The 14,490-nt window shown below is 29.8% G+C and overlaps 2 non-coding genes across 2 annotated transcripts; both read right to left on the bottom strand.

Annotated features, from left to right (window-relative positions):
- Positions 1-13,572: 13,572 nt before the first annotated feature.
- LOC120084302 lies at positions 13,573-13,650 on the bottom strand. Its single transcript, XR_005483666.1, has one exon. It is a non-coding gene; the product is annotated as a small nucleolar RNA Z102/R77 (small nucleolar RNA).
- Positions 13,651-13,764: 114 nt separating this feature from the next.
- LOC120084301 lies at positions 13,765-13,840 on the bottom strand. Its single transcript, XR_005483665.1, has one exon. It is a non-coding gene; the product is annotated as a small nucleolar RNA Z102/R77 (small nucleolar RNA).
- Between the last annotated feature and the right edge of the window lie 650 nt (positions 13,841-14,490).

Raw genomic sequence — 14,490 nt, 5'->3', positions numbered from 1 at the left:
ATATTATTATAAATATAAATGATAACCAACTTATCATACTATATTTATAATCTATAGTTTTAATATTTCATCTCATGAAACATACAAACCATAGCTCTTTTTCTATTTCATGGCACTTAATGTAAATCTCATTTACATTAATCATCCACTTGATGTATCTCATATACCACACCGATTATATCATATATAATCAAACTACCTCTTTTCAATTTGAACATTTCAAATTAACACCAAGAACTGATCCTCAACTTGAATCTATTGAGATACCAAAGGGACCTTATGAACCTGTAGCTTGAAGCTCCAATGGTACGTGAATAACTGACTAAACTCTTTAGTCATGAGATCCACCATCCGTTAACTGTCAGGAACTCCACTAAAGACCGACTGCTGAACTTTCCTTACCACAGATATATTATGTGTCCATCTTAACCAATCAACAGTGCGACAACCCTTGATAGATCGCTCGTAAGTACAACTTAGCCAATAACTGTTATGCCCCTGTAGTTACATCTAACTCCTTAAGTACCACTAAATCCTCTAATGAATATAAGTCATAGTTCTACTATGACTGAGTCCTCTCTTCTAAAGAGAAGCTATGACCACTATGTTCAAGCCCCGGAATCAGCCTTTAAGGGAGAAATCTCTCTACTTACCCCTACTTCGGGGAAGGAGTGAATTTCATCTTGTGTATTGAGTTCCCAACTCCCAGATTAGAGAAGTCCCCAAAAAGGTAGGCATGTTGAGTTGGCAATCTTGCCACTCTTACCCATACTAATCAATGGATCGCTCTCAAAGGCAGGAGTTCCCAAAATACTCAGGATTGAGGTCGTGTCACCTATGGTTGTTTAGGTAAGATGTAAGTCTCCAGTATCAACGGTGTTATATACAGAGTCTAGTCATCTCAGGGTCCAGTTTTATACAAACTCTTTATATAGGACACCCCCACTCGCATGTCTCCAAATGAATGGTCAGGATCTACTATCTGTAGTAGTTTACAATACTTGCAAATCTCTACAAAATGGGTTATATCCATATGTCACCAGGATCAGGTATCTCACTTTAATCCTTATACTACAAACCTATTTAGGTTTTCACTTAAGGCATGATCCACTTGTATATCACATATACATGCTTAAGTTTACATAAGATAACCATGGAGCTTTGTTTATTGGATATGAGTAAAGGCCAAAATGAAATAACAGTTATTTTATTCATAAAACAATGTGTATAATTACAGACAACGAGACTCCGGGAGAATTAAGACATCAATCCCAACACTATCAATGTTAGGGTGATAGACTTCTATCATAGTCTATCAGTGAAAGACAATATCACTGTCTATCACTGATAGACAGAGATACAAATCTATCACTATCTATCATACTGAATACCATTCTCTTATCAATTTTATAAAGAATACTTACCATAAAACTTCTTGATTGTTCATGTTGGTTTTGTAATATATTCTCTGCCCATGGAGTCAAAATTTTGTCATTGAAAAACTAGCTTTCCTTCAATCATGAAACCATTTTTGCAGTAAACCTTTAATTGCATCGAGTAAACTTGCAACTGGTAAGTTCTTATTCTTTTTCAAAACAGAATTTACACACTTTGAAGGGTTCGTTGTCATCATTGCATACCTTCTTCTTCGAGAATATGCAGGAGACCAGTTCTCAAATCCTACATTAATAAGGTAAGTTCGAATATTGGAGAAATTGACTCCATAGATCTCATATTAAACTCGAAGTCATTAACAGTATAAGATTTAACACAACTAAAGTAAATCTAGTCAATCAAAGGATCCTTGAACAACTTCAAATTTCGCAGAACATGTTGAATGCACACACAATACTCAACATTGTTAAACACACTTAAAGATACACTTTGGAATGCTCAAATGTCGATCAGAGACAGTGACTAAATGTTCTCTATCCCCTAAACTAGTTTGTATATGTTCGAAAAACCATTTCCATGATACATCATTCTCAAAATCTACAATAGCAAACGCAAGGGAAAAAATATTATTGTTACCATCTAGTGTGGAAGCTAATAGTAGAGTACCAACAAACTTAGACTTCAAAAACATGCCATCAACGGATATGGTAGGTCTACAGTACCTCCACTCCTCAATAGATGCACCAATAACCATGAAACAGAATTTAAAATGTCCATTTTCATCAATCTTTAAAGTAGTGTACGTTCCTAAAAAAAAAATAAATGAAACAATTATATTAGTCACAATGGTAACAAATCAATCATTGTCTATCATTGGTAGATAGATAGTAATAGATGGCTATCACAATCAATCAGTGATAGACAATGATGCACAACTATCATTGATAGACAATGATAGATGACTATCACAGTCCATCTACAATACACAGTGATATAAAATTTATAAGAAGAATACTTCATTTGAAATAATACCTGGATTCATTTCTTTCACCCTTTAAAAAAAAACTGTGGAATTAAACTATATGATTTAGCTACATCACCATTTAATGATCTTAATATGTGTTCATTTTCCTCCAAGCTTTTTGATAACTAATATAACACCAAGCTTAGTACGAGCTTATGAATAATATCTCTAGGAAGGGAGTGATCAGTAGAGATAAACCTAAAATCCTCTTTCAAACAGTCCCCAATTACAGATGAAGAAGCTTGCCTAAGACAACTTTGAGTTGTATTCATTGAATAATTATGGTTGGAAATATAATTTCTAAGCATCCATAACTCACTCTTCTTGTACCAAGATGTCCGAACATACCATTGACAACCTTCTTGCAAACATTTCAACTTAAGAGACTTTGAATTTGATCATGTAGTCCTAAATTGAAAATTCTTATTCATTGCTATTACATAAAAACACTTACATAGTATTTCATTACTTCCAAATACATCTTTTTCCTTCAAATCATCATTAAAACCAACATTTCGTATAACTTGATCATTTGAAGAACTAGAAGAGGAACCTAAACATAGCAATCTATCATCACTTTCACCACTAATACCACTGCAAGATCCTTCTACAGAATGATGACTAACATGAGCAACTAAAGGATGCCTGGTCCCTGAATCTTTAGCCAAAGACAAATACCAACTAACATCCTTATCTTGCTTTATTTGAAATACATACTGAATATTAGTTTGACCAAAATTCAACAATACTGATAAATCTATTGAAACATCCAACTGAATTTCACCCAATATCAAACTAACTAAACCATTGAAGTCTATCATATCATCAACAAAAACTCCAACAACACTATAATTCTCATAAGAATTGTAATGAGTCCACTGTCCACCATAAAAAACGACAATAGGAATATTAACCATGGTATCAATTTACTGCAATAAAAGGAAAAGAAGATTGCATAAGAAAAATGTTAATATGTATATAGCTCTATCACTGTCTATCAATGATAAACAATGATAGAGCTCAATCACAGTATATCAAACACGGTATATCACTAGTGATAGAGCTCAATCACTATTATAGAGAGTGATAGAGTTCTATCACTTTCTATGAGTGATAGACAGTGATATAGTTCTATTACTGTCTATCACTAATAGAAAGTGATAGAACTCTATCACTTTGTATAACTTATAAACAGTGATATATGTGTATCATTGTCTATCAGTAGTAGAGAAATGTTCACATCCATACATAATCACACCAAAAACTATCTATCTATGGGGAAGAAGCCATAGATGGACGGTGCTACACGATCGTTTAGCATGCAAGAATGCATCGAGTATCCAATACCGCACGATCGTCTAGCAAGCGAGTGCCTACGCAATCATCCAGCCAATGCAACACAATTGTGTAAAAAACTCTAACACTTAATCGCGTAAGCGATAGCGATCGTTTAGCAAATGCTAACACGATTGTGTAGTAAACTCTACATGATTGGATAACAAAAGCTATCCGATCATTTAACCTTGTAAAATTTAAAGAAAGCCTTAAAATGAGAATTCTATCCCGAAACATCCATCAACAATTCATCCACAAACATTTATCACATAAACGCAATGCAGATAATAAAAATCCACCAATACTGTAAACGAATTCAATGAAGAAACGTTCACTTACAAACACAAAAAATAGAAGAAAAAAATCGTACCATGGTCGAGGAAGAATTTCGATGAAGAAGAAGATCACGACATTCGACAAGGAAGAAGTTCAATGCGTTCGACGAGGAAGAAAGAAGAACAAAGTTTAGCGAGCGCGACAAATCAAATTTGAAGGAAAGAAAAATTGGCAAGAAAGAAAATCATGGTGTTGATAAGGAGAATAAGTGAGGAAGAACATCAATACAGTGTTTGTAATTTGAGAATGGCGAAGAGAAAAATCACGACATCAACGAGGAAGCAGAGTTCAACAAGCGAGCGTGGCAAATGAAAATTCAAGAAAAGGAAAATCGACGAGGAAGAAGGGTATTTTTGGTAATTAAAAAAAAAAAAGAAAACTGGAATTTGTTTTTGCTATAAAGTGTAAATATTATTATTTTTTTTTTCCTATTTATAAGAATTCCCCTTTTATTTTTCACTCCTTTAATTTGTCTTTTACTTCTCCAATTGATTTATCTTGTTATACAATATATCTTTCTTTGACGCAGCTGTTCGAGCATAAGTGTAAAGATGACAAGTTTTTGAACTTCCTCGTCGAAAGTTACTGTTGGGGAAGAGCAAAGAAGAGGGAAAAGTAATCAATTTCATCATCTTATTCATAGAAAAATGAGAGACAGAGAGAAGATGGAGCTGAAGAGAGAGGATAAGAGAGAGAAAAGAGAGAAATGAGGAAGATGAGGAAGATTAAAAAATATATACTTTTTTCGAGGTATTTTGTCACATCATATATTTAATTAATTTTATATTTAAATTTAATAAATTTACTGGTTAAGTAACATTTTAAACCTATTCTTCAAAAGTCAAACTAAAATAGCTAATTTGAAATATTAGAGACCAATTGAAAAACTTAGTGACTAAAAAAATATTTTTCTCTTTTATTTTTTTAAAAGAAAAAAGTGAACCATCGATTAAAAACCGAATCGAATCAATTTGAACTGAACCCGATGAAAATCTATTTTTGACATTCTTCTTCATTGTGAACCGAACACTTCAGTTCAATCCATGGTTCGATCGAACCGAACCTATACGCCCCTAATTATAAAGATATCTTAAGTAATTTCACATTTAAAATCATTGAATAAATTATTTTTCCCTATTTTTTTTTAGCATTACACGTAACAAAAAAAAGTTCAAATTTTCCTATTTAAAAGCATCACATGCAATTGGTCGGGTTTTTTAATCTCATTTTAACGTTCCTATATTCATTTTTCAATTCAATTTACATTTATTCACTCCTTACACTTCAAGTTTTTATCGACTCTCCCTTTCTTTCTTCTCTCTATTTTTTTCTCTATGTCTATTTTGTTAATAACTTTTTGTTGTCTATTTGCAGCGTTATGCATGTCTTTAACACCAACTATTCTCTCATAATTGGTAAGGTGTTTTCTTCTCTAATCTATTTGTTTATTTATACTAAAACAAAGCTTTGTCATCATTTCCTCCACCTACGTTTACCTTCCTCTCTCGCTAAATCCATAATCTTCATTTTTTTTATTATAGCAATACTTTTATAATTGATTTATAATTGATTGTGAAATTAAATTTGATTAATTGTCTTTTCCTTTAGGAAGGTGTATATTTTGGTTACTCATTTATTCCTTATTTTTATACTTAATAGTTGTTCTTTATTGTGAAATATATTTAAATTTTAAATAACACAAGTTTATGTGTTATACTTTTTTCAAAAACAAAATAAAATAATGTGCCATACATTCTCTCTACTCTCCAATATTTAATTTAAAACCAAAAGAATGAAAAAAGTTATTCAACAAGCTTAGTTATAACAAATTTAATTATATATGATTTAGACATAGTTTACATTTTGGTTTCTGTTATTTTAGAAATCTAAATAACATCAATAATGTGACTTTTCTAAGTCAAAAGAATTAAAATATTAACCAAATCATCCAATAAAAAAATAATTTTATTTGAAATAAAGTTTAAAAATCAAGAAAAAGCATTACAAATCTAAAAGAGAATAAGTTTTTAAGGTTTGTCTCTTGCATAGAAAATAAATAATATTTTGATTCACATTAAGATTTGAAAGACCTTTGAAATCAAATCTTTCAACCGAGAAAGATGCTACTATGAAACTTTGTTAAAAGGAAAAAAAATATACTTGAATTTAAATTAGAAAGATAACGAGAAGATTATATTGAAATAAAAACATTAATAATACTTCGAATTGGTTTTAATTAAAATTTAAGATTAAAAGATAAGAAAATCACCCATTACAAATAAATAAATAAATAAGATTTTGAGGGTGGTGTTATCATGAAAATTTAAATTAAAGTAATGTGGTCAATCAAATCATCCAAATAAAAAGATTGTATTTTTCTAATTTAGAATGATTATCATGAAATTTAGAAAGTAAATAATAATAGTTTGTATGAATTAAAATTTGGAACTAAGAAGATGAATAAAAAAAAAAAAACTAAGCGACGATTACCATAAAATTTTTAAAAAGCGTGAAAAGGAAAATATTTTGATTTAAATTAAAAATTAAAATTAAGAGATAATCAAATTATTCAAATAAAAATTAAAAAAATATATTTTTAACAAAGAGACAATCATTACGAAATTCTAAAAGACTTGATTTTGTGGGAAAAAAAAAAAAAAACCAATAGATCTTCTTGCAATTACATTTTTTTTGGGTTAAAATGATTAAAATATTTATTCTATTTAACCTTTCTGAAATTCAAAATAACAGTTGAAATCTCTGCTCACCAGTTTAGTTATGCTAAAAAATAAAAAGAAAACTACAAATAAAAGAGTGAGTCATTTCCACGTTTATAAAAAGGTATGTCACATGTTTGAATACAGTAACATTTGGGAAGAGATCATAGGTAGGGAGGGTTTTGAGTGGTGTGGTAAAGAAGAAAACAAATAGACCAGCCTTGGTTTAGCTGTGTTGGTAGGACATGCACGTACACCACCATTATTTTTCATACACCCAGCCTACACCATCAACTCAACACCACATTTTTACCCCTTTCTTTTACCTCCATTTACTTTCTACACTTTCAAATTTTACCCTAACAATTTTTTTTTTTTTTTTTTTTAACTCTTTGAACTTTAGCAAAATCTAATAAATCTTTGTAAATATTGATTAACTTTCAATTTGGGGAGTGTTTGAGCTTCCAATTTAACGTTAGCTAGTGACTCCATATTTGGAACTCCAATTATAATAGTTGGTGTTTTCAACTATTATAATCTATATTTAACTACAGTATTACTATTTCAAATCCTCTATTGTTAGAGTGTTTACTATTTTCTATCTTTCTTTCTTTCCCTTTTTGTTATAGTGTTTACTATTACTTACTAAAATAGTCTGTATTTAAACACAAACTATTATAACGCATACTAAAATAGTATGCACCACAAACATGGATTATTATAACCTACCGTCTATAATAACCAACTTCGCACTGCAAACATCCTCTTTGGTATTTGGAGGATTTTTTTTTTCTTTGAATAGGTTGATAATCTAATAGAAACTGAAAGTTTTAAGTAAGAATCTATAATGAATATTTATTAAAATTCATGGACTAAATATATATACAAAAATTCATAGACTTAATAAACACTTTTTAAAGTTCAAGAATGAAACACAATCCTAAAACTTATGTCATGTTTGATAATTACTAAATACTACTTTCAAACCTAATTTTGTTATTCACTTTCAACTAATTAGATTTAGTATAAATATCTCTAATATTTCCTTAAAATGTATCATGTACTTTTGCGTAGAAATTCTCTTAATAAAAGAAAATTCTCCAAAATTTGCACAATGGATGTAGGTGAAAATCGAACCACTTTAAAAATTGTCTTCATCTTCTTCTTCTACTCCTTTATTGATCGCTTCCAATTTCTTCAAGCATTTTGTCGCTCAAGTTCATCCTTCATTCTCTCGGTTTGTATGTTCCATTTTCATAAGAAAAGTTTCACAAGAAAAGAGCAAAGTGAGAGGTGTAATTTTGTTCAACAAGAATATTACACACAAAAGGAATCTTGACAACACATTTATTAAAGTTCATGGACCACTTTAGATAAAAAAAAATTCATAGACCTAATAAACACTTTTTAAAGTTCAAGAATGAAACGCAATCCTAAACTTATGTCATGTAATCATCTGATTTCTAAAAATTACTAAATACTACTTCACACCTACTTTTGTTATTCACTTTCTGCTTCTATTTTTAAAACATCAAACCTAGTTTCTTTTGAGAACTAAAATCAACTCGTCAATTTGATCAATTTCCCCCCCTTTTTTACCCTATAAAACTCATCTTTCTATGCTCCACATCCATAGGTGCATGCCTGATGCCTCTGCCTGATCACATGCCTTTTCTGCACTCCCACCCTTTTATTTCCATTCAAATTCCTCAAAAATTCCTTACCCTTCAGTTTTTGTTTTTTTTTTTTAAAATAAAGTACTCAAGTTTAAGAGATTAATAGGTATATCCGAATATTTCAACTAGATTAACACATAAACATATCCGAATATCTCAACTAGATTAGCACATCTTTAACATCATTGTCACTCCGGATCCAATAGAATATCATTGATCAAATACGAATTTTCCAAATTAATATTTAGAGAAAAAAAAAAAACTAGTCTTGAATATTCGCACATGTGGGAGATACCTACGCCTACCTGACCCTATCACTCTCTCTACTCATCATCTCTCAAGTAATTTCTAGTAGAAGTCTTTATCATCATAGATTTGTATTAATCCAATCCACAATTCTCAAGAGATTATGTAATCAACAAATTTGTTTAATACAAACTAATTATTCAAAACGTTAATAATTCCTTTGGTTCATCCATTGTAGGGCTAGTTAGAATTGACTTAAGAAAAAAGTGTTTTTCAAAAAACTCATTTTTATTTAAACACTTTAGATAAAAATGGATTAAAATACACATAAAAAACTATTTTGAGTGGTTGTCAAACACTCTAATTTCTTCCAAAATTACTTATTTTTTAAATTAGACACTTAAAAATATATTCCAGATACACCCTTAGTTTAGTTCATAAACTTTAGTTTTTGTAACTTATGGCATTGCTCAACTTGCATAATACTTGTACTATCAATTTCGAAATCAGAAGTTCAATGCTCCCACTTCAATGTTTATATAGATAAGAGTTAGGAAGGGTAAAAGATAGATCTCTTGCCTTATTCTCAAAACAAGAACAAGATTTACACATTTAATATTTGACCTAGGTTATTCCCTAAGGTTTCAGAATCGGCTTAGGATAACTTGATGACCTACGGGCCAAAAGGCGGGCCTAGTTTTATGTTCGGCTTAGGTCGGCCTCGGCCGAGCATCCTATTTAGACCATAGCAGGAACTCAAAATGTTCTCTCGATTAGGGGCATGCATCATGCCCCATTAGACATTTGGCGAGGTCAAGGTCGAGCACACTGGCTTGGGTGATCAGGACCAAGAAAAATAGTCAGTCCTATTTTCTTTGGTCCATCTTGGTCCTCAATTTCCACTTTTGGCTCATATCACCCTTCTTCTTGAGACCTTGTTGCTTTTAAATTTCAATTGTACTCTTTAGTCCAAAATCACTCATTACAGACACAATTTTAGTCGTCTATCATAATATATATATATTATATATATATATATATATATATATATAATATATATATATATATTATATATATATATATATATATATATATATATATTGTTGAAATTGAATTGAATTATTTGAGGAGAGATTGAATAATTTAGCCGACTATTCTATATTATTGGAATGTATAATAGGAATTGTGGTGGGCAAACAAATGTTAGAGTTTTGTATCTAAAAAAACGATTTAAGGGAAAAAAAGAATGATTGGGGTGGTGAGGTTTATTAATTTGTTGAGAAGCTTGTGGGTTTGCCGACTAAAATATGGTCAAATATTGTGGAGCAGGCAGCAAAGAATCACATGTAAGATTTTATCATTTTCAAATAAAAATAAATAAATGCAATTAAAAATTGGAGATATTTTGGGAGAAATGCAGGGAAGACTTTTTCTTTTTATTTAATTTAATTTAATTAATTTATTTTTATTTAATTATTGTTTTTTTTTAAAAAAAAAAAAAGAGAGAGAGAGTCCAATGAGTGGCAAAGATACTGGGTGTGGTCCTATGCTCCTTCCTTTTCCAATCCGAAGCCCTTTCATTATCACCTAAACAACGCACATGGCTTGCATGTCCCCTTCAAATTCTCCCCCACCTATACTCTACGTATAGTATAATTTAATATATATATATATATATATATATATATATTATATATATATATATATATATATATATTTATGTATGTATATATATATTTATGTATGTATATATATATTTATGTATGTATACTTATAAGAAAGGGACAGTTCGCTCGACCTACATGTGCTTCAAACTAGAGGAAGAAATTAACTCAATTGGGAGTTATTTATATGCACGGCTATAAAATTGGATTTTAATGTCGGTTTAAAGCTGACATTATAGGGATACAATATTGGTTGAAAATCGATATTATAGAAATCAACCGACATCAAAGATCTTGTTATAAAAGGTCTTTAATATCGTTTGTCTTTAATGTCAGTTTAAAACCGACATTATATATGGCCAAGATTTCAATGTCAATTATCTTCAATGTTAGTTTTCAACCGACATCAAATTCTATTTTCAATATCGATTTTCAACTGACATCAAATTATGTTAGTTTTCAACTGACATCAAATTCTATTGAATATTATCTTCAATGTCAGGTTTTCACCTACTTTTTGCCAGTAATTGTCCAATATTAAATGTCTATCGTCATTTTGTATGGAAAGAATGATATATATATATATATAATATTAATAATATATATATATATATATATATATATATATATATATATATTACTACTTACACACGTACAAATCAATAATATTTTTCTTTTACCTGTACATGCACAAAATAAAATGTTAATTATTTTTGCAAATCCCCTATAAGTTACAAAAGAAAAATTGGATGATAATTTAACTCTAAAACCAAGATAATACACATTTTTCATACAAATCAACTCCATATGGTTTCAACAGCAAATCGTTATATATCAACCATGAAGTATACAAATATATTCTACATTGAACAAATAGAGTATACATGCTAAGTTGAACATAAGAATAGAATTCAAAATAAATTAATTACAAAATGGTTAAAATGACTAAAAATAAGCTGAAGATAAATGAGGAGTGTTCAACCATATCTTTCTGAGTTTTTTTTATGTCAATTTTTGGAATTAAAGACTATTCTCCCACCTATAGAGTAGATAAAACAACAATTTGGACAAATAAGTAAAAAACAGAACATAATATTACCCTAAGTGAAGAGTAATAGAAAAACTAATGAGATAACAAATAAATGCAAGCTTGCCAAACATAAAACTATGATGGTAATGTAAAATAAATATTGAATTCTCATGTAATTTAAGCATATAAAGTACAAGTGAACCTTAGAGTAATTATGAATGAGTTTAAAATGACTTACAAGTATTGTTTTGATGTGAAAATGTTTCCTATAAACACTTCTAAGAAAAGTACCAATTAAAGTATTCCAAAAATACCTTAAAATGCATTGAGTAGTCTAGAATTCTACTACTTGGTTGAAATTTTGGAAGTGAGGACAACTAATTGCTATGGTAGAAACGAAATGACAAGAAAAAAGCCTATATGAATTAACTCTAATTTGTTTCCTTCAAAACTACAACTCTCCATGCTCAAATAACAGAAGAAAGAATCTTGTAAGTATCAATGATCATATCAAAAGAGCCACTCAATATTTACCGACTAATTTGACTCCCAGTTTTGTCCAAAGACAAACACTTTAGCTTCAACAACTGATGGTCAGTAATTAACATTTACCTTAATCCTCATTAAAGGCAGCATTTGGACTTGGGTGTAGGCCATGAAAGTGATTCCTTCTAGAACAACATGGAAAAATAATGTATTGGAGAAGCAACCACCCACTACAACTAAAAGGGAATGTACAAACAAAACAAAAAATCAAAATCATATGCTAGAAGAGAACAATAAAAATCATATGCTAGAAGAGAACAACAAAAATAATTTTAAAAAAAAAACGTTCTTATCTTTAAAAATTAACAAATACTCAAAATCAACATAGTAATTCTAGAGAAACCTTAACTTGAACTTAAAAATGGAAAATCATCTCAAGCCTCACATAACTAGTGCACAAGACCAAGAAGTACAATTTTACTTACTTAAATTGCTGCTAGGAGAGTCCAATAGATCCTTAACAACAAGAACAAGATTTTTTGGAGTTCAAACTTCAAAATTGTTTAGCATTTTGTATATACTTGATTGATTTTCACAACTAACTTATTTACAATAATGGAAACTTAGAACCCAATTTAATCATTAGTCAATTTAAACGTAACCAAAAGTTAATAAGAAAAATAAATATAAAATAGAATAATTGAAAATAGAAGCTTGAAGTAATGTTTAGAAAATAACTAAAATAGAAGTATAGAACACCTTTAAGAACTGTTCTCTAGCCAACTCGCTAATCTAACACCCTCTAAAGCCAACTGATTCTACAAATGAATACCATTTTTGTATAGTAAAATCAACTAACAAGCAAAACATCGAGAAACATGTTATACCACAAGTACACACTCTTAACAAAGAGATATTCAAGCAAAAAAGTAAATGGTTCAAGAAGTAGTTGAACATAAAAAACAAACAAATTAAAAAAAAAAAAAAACCCAAGAGAGAAAAAAAACCCTAATTCATTTGATGTATTTGACGAAAGCCATCAATTAATGATATTCTATTGTGGATTATTAAATATACCTCATGTACCAACTTACAATATGTTTCTTCTTTCTCCTTCAACCTTTCACTTGAACACAATGAAAAAATCACAAACTCAAAGTCAGAAATAGTAGTAGCCGATATCAATCTAGGATTAAAGCAATCAAACATTCAATCCCCATCCTGTTTCCCAGCGAAATCAACTTAAATTTAATCCAAAAAGAAATTCAGAATACATCAATTATGGAAGGAATCTCATACTTTGTATCCTCAAGCTCATTGGAAAACATAATTACAACGATCTAACTCTCAAACTTGGTCTCTCGCCACACCGACAAGAACTAAACAACAAAACAGAATTGAAAAGAAAACGAAAAAGAAATGAAACTAAAAAAACAGACCCAGAATATCAAAATCAATCGCACTAAGATTGATCAGCTAGAGAAATACAAAGTTAATAAGATAAGATAATACAAGACATTAAGCTAAAACCACCCTTTTTTCCCCTCTTTTGGGGAATAAGCCATAAAACATCCTTAATTGCATTTAATCTAGAATTTCAAAGCCATAAAGAAAGAAATAAAATTTTAAGTAGGAGATGAAATGATGCCCAAAATAATATTAAGAATGATTAGATAGAGCTAATACAACAATTGCCATCATGATATCAATCAAAACTAGAATAATGTTCCTTCTTTCATTTTTAACAATTTGAACTATAAGAATATTTAAACCGAAAGAAGAACAAATATGAAAAACAATAAAGTGAATTGATGCTATAAAACGAGACCCACAAAAACAATATCAATTGTAGCGAGAATGATCAACTACAGCTTATCCTAAAAATTACCATCATCGCGACAATCAAAACAACAAAGCTCATCATTTCATTCTTCAGAATTAGAATGTTGGAAATATTTAAAAAAATCCAAACAATAAAAAGAATAATCTTGCCAGAAGGAAAATCATCTTACTAAAATTAAGAGAAACACAAAATAGATACAAAAATCACAAATAGAAATCAAAATTGAAAGCATATGAGATTGAGATTATATTAGCAAACAAACAATTAGGAAAATAGATGAAACAAAAACAAAAGCATAAATATTGGAAAAAAAAAAGTATGGATTTTGGAAGCGTTGTAGTTGATTGCAAAGCAATAGTGAAAAGATCTTCAGATATTTAGAAAGAAAGAAAAAAAGTGAAAAGAAAGAAAGCATCTACACTCCCAAAGCAAACTAAAAGCTCATTAGAGACAAAGTAGAAGTTGAAAAACCAAATCTAGATTAATAAAAGATAAACACAAAGAAAAAGAGAAAAGATGAATAAAGCTATGAAAGAAAAAAGAAAAGTAAAAAAGGTAATGAGATATGAGCACCAAAACAAAAGCGAAATCGCAACTGTTGTTGAGAGACGAAGCAACACAACATCTGAGTTCCCTTGCAATACCCGTATTCAAAAAGGGAGACACAGAAAAGTGAGAAAAATGAAATAGAGAATCAGGATGAATGAAAGAAGGAGGAAGAGAGAAGGAAACATTCAT

Source organism: Benincasa hispida, chromosome 8 (assembly GCF_009727055.1).
Source record: "Benincasa hispida cultivar B227 chromosome 8, ASM972705v1, whole genome shotgun sequence".
Lineage (NCBI taxonomy): Eukaryota > Viridiplantae > Streptophyta > Magnoliopsida > Cucurbitales > Cucurbitaceae > Benincasa > Benincasa hispida.
This window is presented reverse-complemented; position numbering and strand designations above follow the sequence as displayed.